This window comes from Ranitomeya variabilis, chromosome 6 (assembly GCF_051348905.1).
Source record: "Ranitomeya variabilis isolate aRanVar5 chromosome 6, aRanVar5.hap1, whole genome shotgun sequence".
Taxonomy (NCBI): domain Eukaryota; kingdom Metazoa; phylum Chordata; class Amphibia; order Anura; family Dendrobatidae; genus Ranitomeya; species Ranitomeya variabilis.
The window spans coordinates 34,141,941-34,156,447 of record NC_135237.1 but is presented as its reverse complement, the minus strand read 5'-3'; the positions used below and the strand labels follow the sequence as shown (position 1 = coordinate 34,156,447).

Here is a 14,507-nt window from a genome sequence, read left to right as displayed (position 1 = left end):
CTAAAGTGGTTAAATGTCCAAAATTTTAATTTCCAGGGTGGGACATCAGTAAAAATGCTCCATCCTGGACTGCGGCCCTTTAGTGAGCAGTATGAAAAGGTGTATTGGTGGTCACTACAGGGTTAAATACTAACTAAAACTAAAGCGTTTCAGTGACAGTAGAGTGAAAATTTGTTGAATGAGGGCCCGATAAGGCCCTACTTTTTTTTTGTTTTTTTGCATTGCAGGCTCTCCTTCCCCAAACTCTGCCAAATATTTTCCTATTAATATTACTGGAAGTTATGTTAGGTGTGTGTGTGTGTGTGTGTGTGTGGGGATATATGGTGGTGGAGGGTGAGTGTATAAATGGGGAATTAAAAGAAAAAAAAAAGAAAAAAGATGAAGAGGGTAATGTACAAACAGGACATTCCTTTAATATAATGAAGGACGTCCACAGAATAAAGCAGCCGCAAGCTGGAAAGCGACTGGCGATGATTTCATATAGACATTGCTATGAGCATCTCCTGCCTCTGAATAAATGATGGGCCGGGGATCGATGCCGTCATTTAAGCCGCTATTAATAACAGGCAGAAAATAAAATGTTAAAAATAAGGAGAAAAATCAATGAAGAGGAACAAAACAGAACACAAAATGTCAGTGAGCACGGAGGGAAGAGAACAACGCTGACAGATCGGTAAGATATTATAGTGTCCAAGGGAGCAGATTGATGTTTATTGTAAGGACCCGCATCCTCCACCAACTGTGAAGAGAAACTTGGAGGAGTGAACCAATAATAATGATGAATCACAAGGACAATCGTTTTTGGAGGGGGCAAGGGGGGGTGAAAATTCAGGCTTAAAGAAGTGGACAGAGGGTCATGAAAAGGGTAGCAATCCCCAAAATCTTCTCTTTGGAACCGGTATTGAACCACTTCAAAAGGTCAGCGGATGCCTTTGGGGCCATATCTGATGAACACAGAGGCTCCAAAATAAGGAAAACAAAGGCATTTACGCCAGGTAAGAAAATTACATACTTATTGCAGGTCCTCCTTAAAGGGGTCGTCCACTTCTGGATAAGCCTTTCTTAATAAATATAGTCAGGCGCAGTAAATAACAAGTGCATACTGCATAATTACTCCCTGGACTGGAGCAGATCCCTCAATCTTCAATCTGTCGGTCTCGGCGGTAACATAACATTATGTCACGTGACCACTGCAGCCAATCAGTGGCCGTTGATTGACTGTAGCAATAAGTATCCCACCAGAGAAGACTGCACTGGAGGAACTGAGAAGGTTGCAGCAGTCACGAGGCCTAATGTGATGCGACTGCTGAGAGAAACTGCGGAAAGCTTGCATCAGAGGTGCTGATCCAGGGGGTAAGTATAGAGATATTAGGAAAGGAGTCTTCTAGGAGTGGATAACCTATTAAAGGGCAAAGGCCAAAATTCCTTCAATGTTGGGGACGTAGGCAATTATAGCTTTAGGAATAGAAGAATGTTTTAAGTTTTGGCTCAGTTGTCTGAGGGAGAAAAAAAACAGAAAAGAGGAGAAAATAAAAAGAGAGGAGAAAAAAGTGAATGAAAAAGAGAAAATAAACAAAGACAGAGAGGAAGAAGAACAAAGAGAAAGGAAGAAAAACAAAGAGAGAAAGGAAGGAAGAAAAATAAAGAGGAAGAAAAAAAGAAAAAGAAAAACAAAGAAAAAAAACAGAGCTAGAGAGAGGCAGGAAAACAGAAAGAGAGAGAGAGAGAGAGAGAGAGAGAAAGGAAAACAGAGAAAGAACAGAGAAAGGAAGAAAAACAAGGAGAGGAAGGAAAACAGAGAGAAAGGAAGAATAAGAAAGAAGAAAGAAAAGGAGAGAGGAAGGAAAACAAAGAGAGAGGAAAGAAAACAAAGAGGAAAGAAAACAACGAGGAAGAAAAGCAAAAGAAAGGAAGAAAAACAGAGAGAGGAAGGAAAACAAAGAGTTTTGGAGCTCTGGAGTATAATACAGGACGTATCTCAGGATCAGTAATGTAATGTATATACACAGTGACTGCACCAGCAGAATAGTGAGTGCAGCTCTGGGGTATAATACAGGATGTATCTCAGGATCAGTAATGTAATGTATGTACACAGTGACTGCACCAGCAGAATAGTGAATGCAGCTCTGGGGTACAATACAGGAGGTAACTCAGGATCAATAATGTAATGTATGTACACAGTGACTGCACCAGCAGAATAGTGAGTGCAGCTCTGGGGTATAATACAGGATGTAACTCAGGGTCAGTAATGTAATGTATGTACACAGTGACTGCACCAGCAGAATAGTGAGTGCAGCTCTGGAGTATAATACAGGATGTATCTCAGGATCAGTAATGTAATGTATGTGCACAGTGACTGCACCAGCAGAATAGTGAGTGCAGCTCTGGGGTATAATACAGGATATAACTCAGGATCAGTAATGTAATGTATGTACACAGTGACTGCACCAGCAGAATAGTGAGTGCAGCTCTGGGGTATAATACAGGATATAACTCAGGATCAGTAATGTAATGTATGTACACAGTGACTGCACCAGCAGAATAGTGAGTGCAGCTCTTGGGTATTCTAGAGGATGTAACTCAGGATCAGTAATGTAATGTATGTACACAGTGACTGCACCAGCAGAATAGTGAGTGCAGCTCTGGAGTATAATACAGGATGTAACTCAGGATCCGTAGAGGATCAGTAATGTAATGTATGTACACAGTGACTGCACCAGCAGAATAGTGAGTGCAGCTCTGGGGTATAACCAGGATGTAACTCAGGATCCGTAGAGGATCAGTAATGTAATGTATGTACACAGTGACTGCACCAGCAGAATAGTGAGTGCAGCTCTGGGGTATAACCAGGATATAACTCAGGATCAGTAATGTATGTACACAGTGAGTGCACCAGCAGAAGAAAAACAGAGAGAGAGGAAGGAAAACAAAGAGAAAGGAAGAAAAACAGAGAGAAAGAAAGAAAAAAAGAGAAAGAAAGAAAAAAAGAGAAAGAAAGAAAGAGAAAGAAAGAAAAAAAGAGAAAGAAAGAAAAAAAGAGAAAGAAAGAAAAAAAGAGAAAGAAAGAAAAAAAGAGAAAGAAAGAAAAAAAGAGAAAGAAAGAAAAAAAGAGGAAGAAAAAAAGAGAGATGAAGAAAAAAAGAAAGAAAAAAAGAGACAGAAATGAAAAGAGATGGTAACTGAGCATACACATAGTTTCTTGGGTGATAAGATGAGCAGTGAAGGCGCTGCTGATGCTCGGTCAGCGGAGAACGTGCAGTTTTTCAGCAGTATTAGCCATTGTTCACATCACGCTTTATCCACTTGTCAGTGGCTCTGTTGGTCCTCATGTCTGAGCTCCTGAAAACTGGACTCGCACTGACTAGAATGATGCAGTCGTTGTGCGGGAAGTAACTGTCGGCCACATCACAGTTCACTACGTTTTGGTGCCTGCATCAAATATGTGGATCCTGGAGGCTCACCTGCACTGACACACAGTGACGATCATCGCAGATGGTGAAAAAATAAAGTCCTATAAAGATACAGAACTTTTCACAAGAAAAAAAACACACAAAAAAAAAGAAAATTCCTTTAATAAATAGATGTTCCAGAACCAGATAAAAGAACAGATTGGATTAAACCAGCAGCGCTACCTGCAGATCCTCCTTGTCTGAGCCGATGGGGTCTTCTTACACAGCCTCCCCGCGGCCGTCACATACTGCGGCTGCTCCTGCACGGCCGGCCGTCCATGGAGGCGACTGACAGACCGAACTGCGGCTGCAACAAGAAGGTTACAATGAACACATGTATATTTCCTGTTACAGGAAAACAACTGCGCCACTCCCCTGATAACAGGGACGCACCGACTCATGCACACAATGGCACTACAACTCCCAGCAAGATCTGACACAGACAGTGACTATGTGAGCAAAAACAGATGCAACCAACAACGGCAATTTCATAAGACCGACATCATGGATGTTGGAAGCAGCACAGAGTATTTCAGAAGTGTAGTAAAGATGGAAATCCATGAGAGGGTTCATAACAAACCGAGGCAGCAAGACTGAAATGTAATGTATGTACACAGTGTCAGCACAAGCAGAATAGTGAGTGCAGCTCTGGAGTATAATACAGGATGTAACTCACACCTGGCCTTTTTCATGAGCCCTTAGCCTGCTATAAATTCAGAGACACTGGTCTGTCTGGACCTTGGTCTGTCTCTATAAGGATGTCGCTAAAAGGATAACTGCAAATATTATAGCAGAAATATGCCAGAAATGAGCCAGAAGTGAACAGAAGGTAAGACTAACCACTGTTAATAACTGTACTAAATTTCTTTCCCTTTTCGCCATACTTATTCTCATCATACTGACATACGCTCTAACAGTCCTGGCTCCCTTACTCCTCACTCTCCTTCGCTATCCTCAAACCCCAGCACCCCCTAACCAAGTAATAATCTCTCCTTCCCTCCTGCCTCCCCACCTGACCTCCTCCGCTGACCTGCTCCTCAACCTCAGATCTCTCCTAATAACACACAAAGCAAGCCGCCCACTCTCCTTCTCCCACCTGCTCTGTCTCTCTCTGCTTCTCCTCCGTGCTGGAGACATATCTCCCAATCCTGGACCCCCACAGCTCATACCTCCCATTACTACCCCCTCCAATCGCTCCCAACCCAATATAAACACCCGAAATCTTGCCCACCTCAAATCCGTGCCCCTGACGCCCACCCCTTTGCACCCTCTCTCTGGATCACTATGGAATGCCCGCTCCATCTGCAATAAACTCCAAGTGATTCATGACCTCTTTACCTCTCGTAATCTTTTCTTTCTGGGCATCACAGAAACATGGCTGACACCCTCTGACACAGCCTCCCCTGCTGCACTATGTTACGGTGGCCTCCACTTCACCCACACTCCTCGCCCTGGCAACAAACATGGTGGAGGAGTGGGCCTTCTCCTTTCTTCCAACTGTACCTTTAACCCAATCCCACCTCTACCCTCCCTTATCCTCCCCTCTTTTGAAGTCCACACTGTCCGCATCTACTCCCACCACAACCTCCAAATGGCCATCATATACCGACCTCCGGACCTGACCACTGCCTTTATTGACCAATTCTCCACCTGGCTCCTTCACTTTCTCTCTGCTGACATTCCCACCATCATCATGGGTGACTTCAATATCCCCATTGACACCCACCAGTCAGCAGCCTCCAAACTCCTGTCCCTTACTTCATCCTTTGGACTTACTCAGTGGTCCTCCTCAGCCACCCACACAGACGGACATACATTAGACCTGGTCTTCACCCGTTTATGCACCCTAACTAACTTCACCACCTCCCCTCTCCCTCTATCTGACCACCATCTACTCACTTTGTCATCCCTGTCCTCCTCACCTGTCACCCATGTCCAGCACCATGCGCACCCACGCAGGAACCTCGCACACCTAGACACCCACACACTCTATCCTACCACTGTCCTCTATATCCTCACTCCACGACACAGACACTGCCACTGCTTTCTACAATGCCACTCTTGCATCAGCTATCGACACGGTTGCCCCTGTCATGCATAGCAGAGCGCGACAAACCAATCGACAACCCTGGCACAATAACATCACTAAAAAGCTTCGTCAAGTATCGAGATTTGCAGAACGGCGTTGGAAGAAAACGCATTCGCAAGATGATTTCACTGCACTCAAACAAGCAACACTCGCATTCAAATCAGCTCTCACCTCTGCTAAACAGGCCTACTTCACAACCCTCGTATCTTCCTTATCCCACAACCCCAAACAGTTGTTCAACACTTTTAACTCCCTCCTCCGCCCACCACTGCCCCCTCCGACTTCCCCAATTGTTGCCGAGGACTTTGCCACGCACTTCAAAAATAAGATAGACCAAACAAGGCAAGTCTTTGTTGTCCAACCACCACAACCCCTTTGTATGAGAGACCAATGCCCAAACCCCATAACTTCACTCTCCAAAATCTCTGAAGGGGAGCTTGCTCATCTTCTCTGCGAATCACACCTCACCACTTGTGCACTTGACCCCATCCCATCTCCTCCCCAACCTCACCACCACACTAATCCCATCCCTAACCCATCTCTTCAAACTTTCACTAACTTCTGGTACCTTCCCCTCTGCCTTCAAACATGCCACAATCACACCCATCCTCAAAAAGCCATCCCTTGACCCAAGCGGTATGTCCAGCTATCGTCCCATATCTTTGCTCCCATTTGCATCCAAACTCCTTGAGCAGCACGTCCATGCTGAACTTTCTTCTCACTTTGCATCTAACTCTCTCTTCGACAACCTACAATATGGCTGCCGTCCCCACCATTCCACTGAGACTGCCCTAACCAAAATTACTAATGACTTACTTACAGCCAAAGCTAACAGACAATTCTCTATACTCCTCCTCCTAGACCTGTCCTCTGCCTTCGACACAGTTGACCACTGCCTCCTACTACAGATCCTCTCTTCCTTTGGGGTCAAAGACCTTGCCCTATCTTGGATCTCCTCATACCTTGACAACCACACATTTAGCATTTCCTTCTCCCATACTACCTCTTCATCTCGCCCCCTCTCTGTTGGTGTCCCTATAGGCTCTGTCCTAGGACCCTTACTCTTCTCAATATATGCACTCGGCCTGGGACAACTCATAAGGTCCTATGGCTTCCAGTACCATCTATATGCCGATGACACTCAGATCTACCTCTCTGGCCCAGATGTCACCTCTTTGATCTCCAGAATCCCAGAGTGTCTATCAGCCATATCCTCCTTCTCCTCTCGCTTCCTCAAGCTCAATGTGGACAAATCTAAACTAATTATCTTTACTCCATCTTGCATATCTTCCCTACCTGATCTATCTATCAAAATAAATGAAATCACACTTTCCCCTGTCCCCAAAATCCGCTGCCTCGGAGTAACCCTTGACTCTGCCCTGTCCTTCAAACCGCACATCCAAGCTCTCGCCACCTCCTGTCGCCTCCAGCTCAAAAATATTTCCAGAATCCGTCCTTTCCTCAACCCACACTCTACCAAAATGCTCGTGCATGCCCTAATCATCTCCCGCCTCGACTACTGCAACATCCTCCTCTGTGGCCTACCTTCTAACACTCTCGCACCCCTCCAGTCCATCCTTAACTCTGCTGCCCGACTAATTAATCTCTCTCCTCGCTACACTCCTGCTTCCCCTCTATGCAAATCCCTTCACTGGCTCCCAATTTCTCAGCGTATCCAGTTTAAATTACTAACACTGACCTATAAAGCCATCCATCATCTTTCTCCTCCGTATATTTCCACACTAATCTCTCAGTATCTTCCCTCACGTAATCTCCGGTCCTCCCAAGACCTCCTCCTCTCCTCCACGCTTATTCGCTCCTCACCCAATCGCATCCAAGACTTCTCCCGAATATCCCCCACCCTCTGGAATTCAGTGCCCCAACACATCCGGTTATCCACTACTTTTGGATCCTTCAAAAGAAACCTGAAAACCCATCTCTTCAAAGAAGCTTACAGCCTGTAAAGACCACACGGCCACCTCAACACCATTGGAGCTACTGCAACCCCCGACCTACTGTCTCCTTCCCCATAATCCTGTAGAATGTAAGCCCGCAAGAGCAGGGTTCTCTTCCCTCTGTACCAGTTTGTCGTTGTTAGTTTTGTTTACTGTAAGTGATTTTTATTTCGATGTAACCCCTTCTCATGTACAGCACCATGGAATTAATGGTGCTATATAAATAAATAATAACAATAATAATAACTCAGGATCAGTAATGTAATGTATGTACACGGTGACTGCACCAGCAGAATAGTGAGTGCAGCTCTGGAGTATAATACAAGATGTAACTCAGGACCAGTAATGTAATGTATGTACACAGTGACTGCACCAGCAGAATAGTGAGTGCAGCTCTGGAGTATAATACAGGACGAAACTCAGGATCAGTAATCTAATGAATTGAACCTAAAAATGCAGTGTCAAAATAATGTAAAAACATAAAAAAAACATTCACACACTGCATTCCTTTTTTCAGCTTGAGGTGGTATTGCCTATTCACATTGTGACCTTTTACAGTCTAATTATAAAAATACAACTCTAAAATAGGAATCACACTCATCACATAGAAAACCTCATGACTGCGGCCAGCCGCTGTACTATATAAATGGCTGGAGAGTCACTGGTGGAAAGTAGTGAGAAAATCAAGGGATAGCTTCACGAGTCAGCCCCTTTGGGGTCCGGCGAGAACTATTGCACCCCCCCCCCAAAAAACAAACAAACAAAAAAACAAAAAACAAAGCAATTCCATTGTTATTTGGGTTTTGTTTTTGTGGCAGAAACTGTGCAGCGAAAATGATTATCTCCTATAGGAACCCAGGATGGAGTTTATGGGAGCACAAACATGGCAGAGACGCTACATTTACTTGCACCCAACATAGGACATATTATTACACTCTATGTCATGGAGAGGTTAATAGGGCTAGCATATTGACAACCGCGGTGTGATGGGGAATGTACACATGTAGAGTTTTTAGGTGTTTTTTCCCTGCATGAAAAACACAGGCTATAGGCAAAAAACTCATCCTGATGCACAGATCCTGAGTTACATCCTGTATTATACTCCAGAGCTGCACTCACTATTCTGCTGCTGCAGTCACCGTGTACATACATTACTGATCCTGAGTTACATCCTGTATTATACTCCAGAGCTACACTCACTATTCTGCTGGTGCAGTCACTGTGTACATACATTACATTACTGATCCTGAGTTACATCCTGTATTATACTCCAGAGCTACACTCACTATTCTGCTGGTACAGTCACTGTGTACATACATTACTGATCCTGATCTACATCCTGTATTATACTCCAGAGCTGCACTCACGGTTCTGCTGGTACAATCACTGTGTACATACATTACATTACTGATCCAGAGTTACATCCTGTATTATACTCCAGAGCTGCACTCACAATTCTGCAGGTGCAGTCACTGTGTACATACATTACTGATCCAGAGTTACATCCTGTATTATTCTCCAGAGCTGCACTCACTATTCTGCTGGTGCAGTCACTGTGTACATACATTACATTACTGATCCTCAGTTACATCCTGTATTATACCCCAGAGCTGCACTCACTATTCGGCTGGTGCAGGCACTATGTACATACATTACTGATCCTAAGTTACATCCTGTATTATACCCCAGAGCTGCACTCACAATTCTGCTGGTGCAGTCACCGTGTACATGCATTACTGATCCTGAGTTCCATCCTGTATTGAACCCCAGAGCTGCATTCACTATTTTGCTGGTGCAGTCACTGTGTACATACATTACATTACTGATCCTGAGTTACATCCTGCATTATACCCCAGAGCTGCACTCACTATTCTGCTGGTGCAGTCACTGTGTACATATGTTACATTACTGAACCCGAGTTACATCCTGTATTATACTCCAGAGCTGCACTGACTATTCTGCTGGTGCAGTCATTGTGTACATACATTACATTACTGATCCTGAGTTACATCCTGTATTATACTCCAGAGCTGCACTCACTAATTCTGCTGGTGGTCACTGTGTACATACATTACATTACTAATCCTGAGTTACATCCTGCATTATACCCCAGAGCTGCACTCACTATTCTGCTGGTGCAGTCACTGTGTACATTACATTACTGATCCTGAGTTACATCCTGTACTATACTCCAGAGCTGCACTCACTATTCTGCTGGTGCAGTCACTGTGTACATACATTACATTACTGATCCTGAGTTACATCCTGTATTATACTCCAGAGCTGTACTCACTATTCTGCTGGTGCAGTCACTGTGTATATACATTACATTACTGATCCTGAGTTACATCCTGAATTATACTCCAGAGCTGCACTCACTATTCTGCTGGTGCAGTCACTATGTACATACATTACTGATCCTGAGTTACATCCTGTATTATACTCCAGAGCTGCACTCACTAGTCTGCTGGTGCAGTCACTGTGTACATACATTACTGATCCTGAGTTACATCCTGTATTATACTCCAGAGCTGCACTCACTAGTCTGCTGGTGCAGTCACTGTGTACATATGTCACGGATTGGGGTGACTTTAGACCAACAGACTGCTATCACATGTGCAGAGGGGGCTTATCTTAGTTATCCCTCCACTCCACAATGTGATAAAAAGACACACACGAGGCTATTGACCCCTTAGTTACAGCAGGGGCTTATTCTAGGTATCCCAATGCTCTTCAATATACCACGAACTGCAGAGACTTATGTATCCCGCTTACAGTTCCACTTAACACTTGCAGCTCTCTGGTGCCCCCTTTACCCGCAGGTCAGATTAGGTACTGCACCTAGGGTAATTAGTCGCCAGAAAGGCTGCCTGCTATGTACGGGCTATTGAGCACGCTGCAGCGACGCGATAACTACTCCCACTCAGGCAGGAACAATAATTATTAACGCCGCAGTCGCTACAACATCACCCAAAAGCCGGCACGGTATCGCTGCCACCAGCTTCGATTAAACGGGTCCGAGGCTAACCCAAAACAGTAGCGTAAATTCCCTTCAGAAGACTTAGGGTACGTTTTTAGAGCATGGAGAAAGAACTGGCATGAAATAATATACCCCACAAAATGTAGGCAGTGCTTTATCAAAATATTTTACAAAGATGTTACAAATGAGACAATTGCAAATATGTACAAGTTAATTATAACATAAAGGGGAGTAAAGGAGAAAAGATAACACTCACATATTCTCAGTTCATTGCATTGCAGGCAACCATACGTCCCAGCTCATTGGACGTGCTCAGGGCTCTCCAGGAAAAGACAAGAAGACTGAGCTGGGGATCTGGGCAGACAGTTATAGCTGGAGCCTGTAACATCCCAGAAAGGGGTTGGATCACCTCGTCCCTCCTACCTTTTCAGTCTAACTAACTGTGCATTAAATATATCTGATGCCCGTAACTTCGCTACCGAACATGTCATCATCATACCCCACCCAGCATTCATCTCGTATTATCGCTAGCATTCTAGAGAGATCAAATATGTCCTATCTGGGATACATATTTACAGAGAAATCCCTACTTCTTTACTAGATGGAGATAAAAGCTCATGTTTAGAGTGCTGGATAGATGCTTCGATGGAGATTAAAAATATATGTTTTTGTGGTCTTAACTTAAACGGTTTGCGTAATATCTTACAAAAACAGAACAAAGAACTTTCATAGATTCTAGAAGTTTCTAGTCCAGTTATAGCTGGATAAAAGCTTACACGGCAGGAAATGCCGGTCGTAAATACCTTGGCTCTCATAACCCCCACTCTCTCTGAGAAGGAAAGTCAGGAATTTGCAGCTACAAGCTGTTGCTGAATCACTCCAAGGAGGGGGGCTTAGCCCACAGCATGCTAGCAAGAGAACTAAACTTATGATATTTCATACCATCGTGACACCTCCCCCCTTTGGAGTGCGCTAGGGAGGTAGAACCCCACGGTATGCCTCCATGTGCACCTCAGTAGGTTCACCCTGGCGGGACAGTCCATCTGCATTCCCATGCTCCCTGCCCGCTTTGTGTTCAAAGGTGAAGTCAAATTGCTGAAGGGCAAGGCTCCAGCGTAGCAACCTGCCATTGGTTCCACACATGGTGCTTAGCCAGCGCAGAGGGTTGTGGTCGGTCACCACAGTGAAGGTGCGACCGTACAAGTAGGGCTGCAAGCGCTGCAGGGCCCAGACTATGGCCAGGCACTCCTTCTCAATGGTGGAGTAGGTCACTTCCCTCGGCAAAAGTTTCCAGCTCAGGTACAACACGGAGTGCTCTTGGTCCTCCGAGTCAACCTGGCTGAGCACAGCACCGAGGCCAAACTCGCTGGCATCAGTCTGTACCAGGAACGGTCGACTGCTGTCGACTGCTTTCAACACAGGGGCATTGCACAGTGCGGTTTTCAACGCCTGGAAGGCCCCCTCACAGCCATCTGTCCAGTTGACGATGTGCGGTAGCTTCTTCCTGGTGAGGTCCGTCAAAGGTTTTGCCAGGCTACTATAGTGCTGCACAAAGCGCCTATAGTACCCTGCAGTGCCCAGGAAGGACATCACCTGTTTCTTGGTCCCAGGAGTGGGCCAGGTCACGATCGCACCCACTTTCTCAGGCTCTGTCTTCAGGGTGCCTCCGCCTACCCGGTGCCCCAGGTAGTGGACCTCACTCATGCCCATCTGGCACTTTCCGGGCTTGATAGTCAGTCCTGCTCGGTGGATTTGCCTGAGCACCTCCTCGAGATGCTGCAGGTGTTCCCCCCAGGAGGGACTGAAGATGGCAATGTCATCCAAGTACGCCACTGCTTACTTCTCCAGTCCCTGAAGCAGGAGGTTGACCATCCGCTGGAAAGGAGCAGGGGCATTCTTCATGCCGAAGGGCATGACCGTGGACTCGTACAGTCCAAAGGGTGTGATAAAGGCGGACTTCTCCTGCGCCTCGGGGCTCAGGGGAATCTGCCAGTATCCGCGACTCAGATCCATTATTGTCAGGTATTTTGCGCCAACTTCTCAAGCAGCTCCTCGATGCGCGGCATTGGGTGCGCGTCAGAGGCTGTAATGGCGTTGAGCCCCCTGTAGTCCACGCAGAACCGGGTGGTCCGGTCCTTTTTTGGCACGAGAACTACAGGTGAGGCCCACGCGCTCTTTGACCGTCGAATCACCCCCAGCTGTAACATCTCATCGATCTCCTGGCACATAATCTGCTGCACCTGGTCAGAGATTCGATAGGGTGTTCGCCGTAGTAGGGCGTGATTCCCGGTGTCCACCTCGTGGACGGCTAACTCAGTCCTCCCAGGTCGGTTGGAGAACATGACCCGGAAGGGTTCCAGTGTGGTTTGCAACTGCAACCGCTGTGGTTCATCTAGCGAGGCGCTTACCTCCACGTCCTCAATGGACCCACCGGCCTTGGCTTGGGCCAGCATGTCCAGGAGGGTGTCCTCCTCCCCGTCTTCGGGTAAGCTGCAGACTGGTAGGACGAAAGGTTCACGTTCGTGATGAGCCTTCATCATGTTGACGTGAAAGGCCTTCCGCCTACCCCGAGCGTGGTCAAGCGTGACCACGTAGGTGACCGGGTTGAGCTGTTGGTGGACGACGTACGGGCCCTCCCAGGCTGCCTGAAGCTTATCCGTTGGTACGGGGACCAGCACCCACACCTTTTGACCCACGTGGTAGGTCCGCTCCCGGGCGTTCTGGTCGTACCAGTGCTTCTGATCAGCCTGAGCCTGCGTCATGTTGTCATGCACCAACTGCGTCAAGGTCTGCATCTTGTCACGGAAGCGCACGACATACTCCACTATGGACACTTCAGAAAGGTTCGGCTCCTCTTCTCAGGATTCTCTTACCAACCCAAGGGGTCCCCGGACTCGCCTGCCGTACAGGAGCTCGAAGGGGGAGAACCCCGTCGAGGCCTGCGGAACCTCTCGGTAAGCGAATAGCAGGTGTGGGAGGTACCGCTCCCAGTCGCGCCCTTGAGTCTCAACCAGCATGCGTAGCATCTGTTTGAGGGTACCATTGAAGCGTTCACACAAGCCATTGGTCTGTGGGTGATACGCACTCGATACCAGGTGCTTCACCTGCATTTTCTTAGAGAGCCTCCATTAGGCGAGACATAAATTGGGTCCCTTGATCAGTAAGCATTTCCCTGGGAAATCCTACACGTGAAAAGATGGCCAACAGGGCATCCGCCACCTTATCTAACCTAGTTGAAGACAGAGCTACTGCCTCTGGGTACCGGGTAGCGTAGTCTACCACAGTAAGAATATATCGCTTTCCAGAGCTGCTGGGGACGGCCAGCGGGCCCACAATGTCCACCGCAATCCTCTGGAAAGGCTCCTCTATCACTGGCAAAGGGATCAGGGGAGCCTTAAGAGCAGGCCCCGCCTTCCCCACTCTTTGACAGGTGACACAGGAGCGGCAGTAGTTTGACACAACTGTCCCCATCTTAGGCCAATAGAAGTGTTGAGACAGCCGGGCCTTTGTTTTGCTGATCCCCAAGTGTCCAGCTAGCGGGATCTCATGGGCAATCCGCAACAACTCACCCCGGAATTGCTGCGGGACGACCAGCTGTCTTTCCCTCAACCACTCCGTTTGTGATTCTCCGGGTACTGTCTCCCGGTACAACCTTCCTCCTTCCCAGAACACCTTCTCCTTATCAGCCTCGGAGAAGCGCGTCCCGGCGAGTTGTCTCAAACTCTCTAGGCTCACATCTGTGTGCAGAGCGGCCTGAAACTCCTGGCTAGGGGAAGCCAGAAGAGATGTCAGGGTCCCTTCCCCACGGGAGCCCTCTGGGATCTGCTCTGGGTCCACCTCTGGTTCAGTCATACTGATGACTGAGGAGGGTCCGGGAGGCAGACAGTTATCTGCGTTCCAGGCACTCTGACTGCGGGTGACAGCAGCTACGTAGGCTGTCTCCCCGGGGATTTCTACAGACCCATCAGCCGACACTGCTATGGGCTCTACCTCCCCATCCACCCCCATTACCTCAGGAGCATTGCTACTTATGG

General features: G+C 47.0%; 1 protein-coding gene across 3 annotated transcripts in view; it reads right to left on the bottom strand.

Annotated features, from left to right (window-relative positions):
- Positions 1 to 14,507, bottom strand: part of KRIT1 (KRIT1 ankyrin repeat containing) — a 60,093-nt gene that overhangs the window by 22,219 nt on the left and 23,367 nt on the right. For 2 of the 3 annotated variants that reach the window (XM_077268199.1, XM_077268200.1), the window contains exon 2: positions 3,633 to 3,756. The exons of the other annotated variant lie outside the window; for it this stretch is intronic. The gene's annotated coding sequence lies outside the window, so the exon portion shown is untranslated. The remainder of the gene's footprint in view (positions 1 to 3,632; positions 3,757 to 14,507) is intronic. 3 annotated transcript variants of the gene reach the window in all.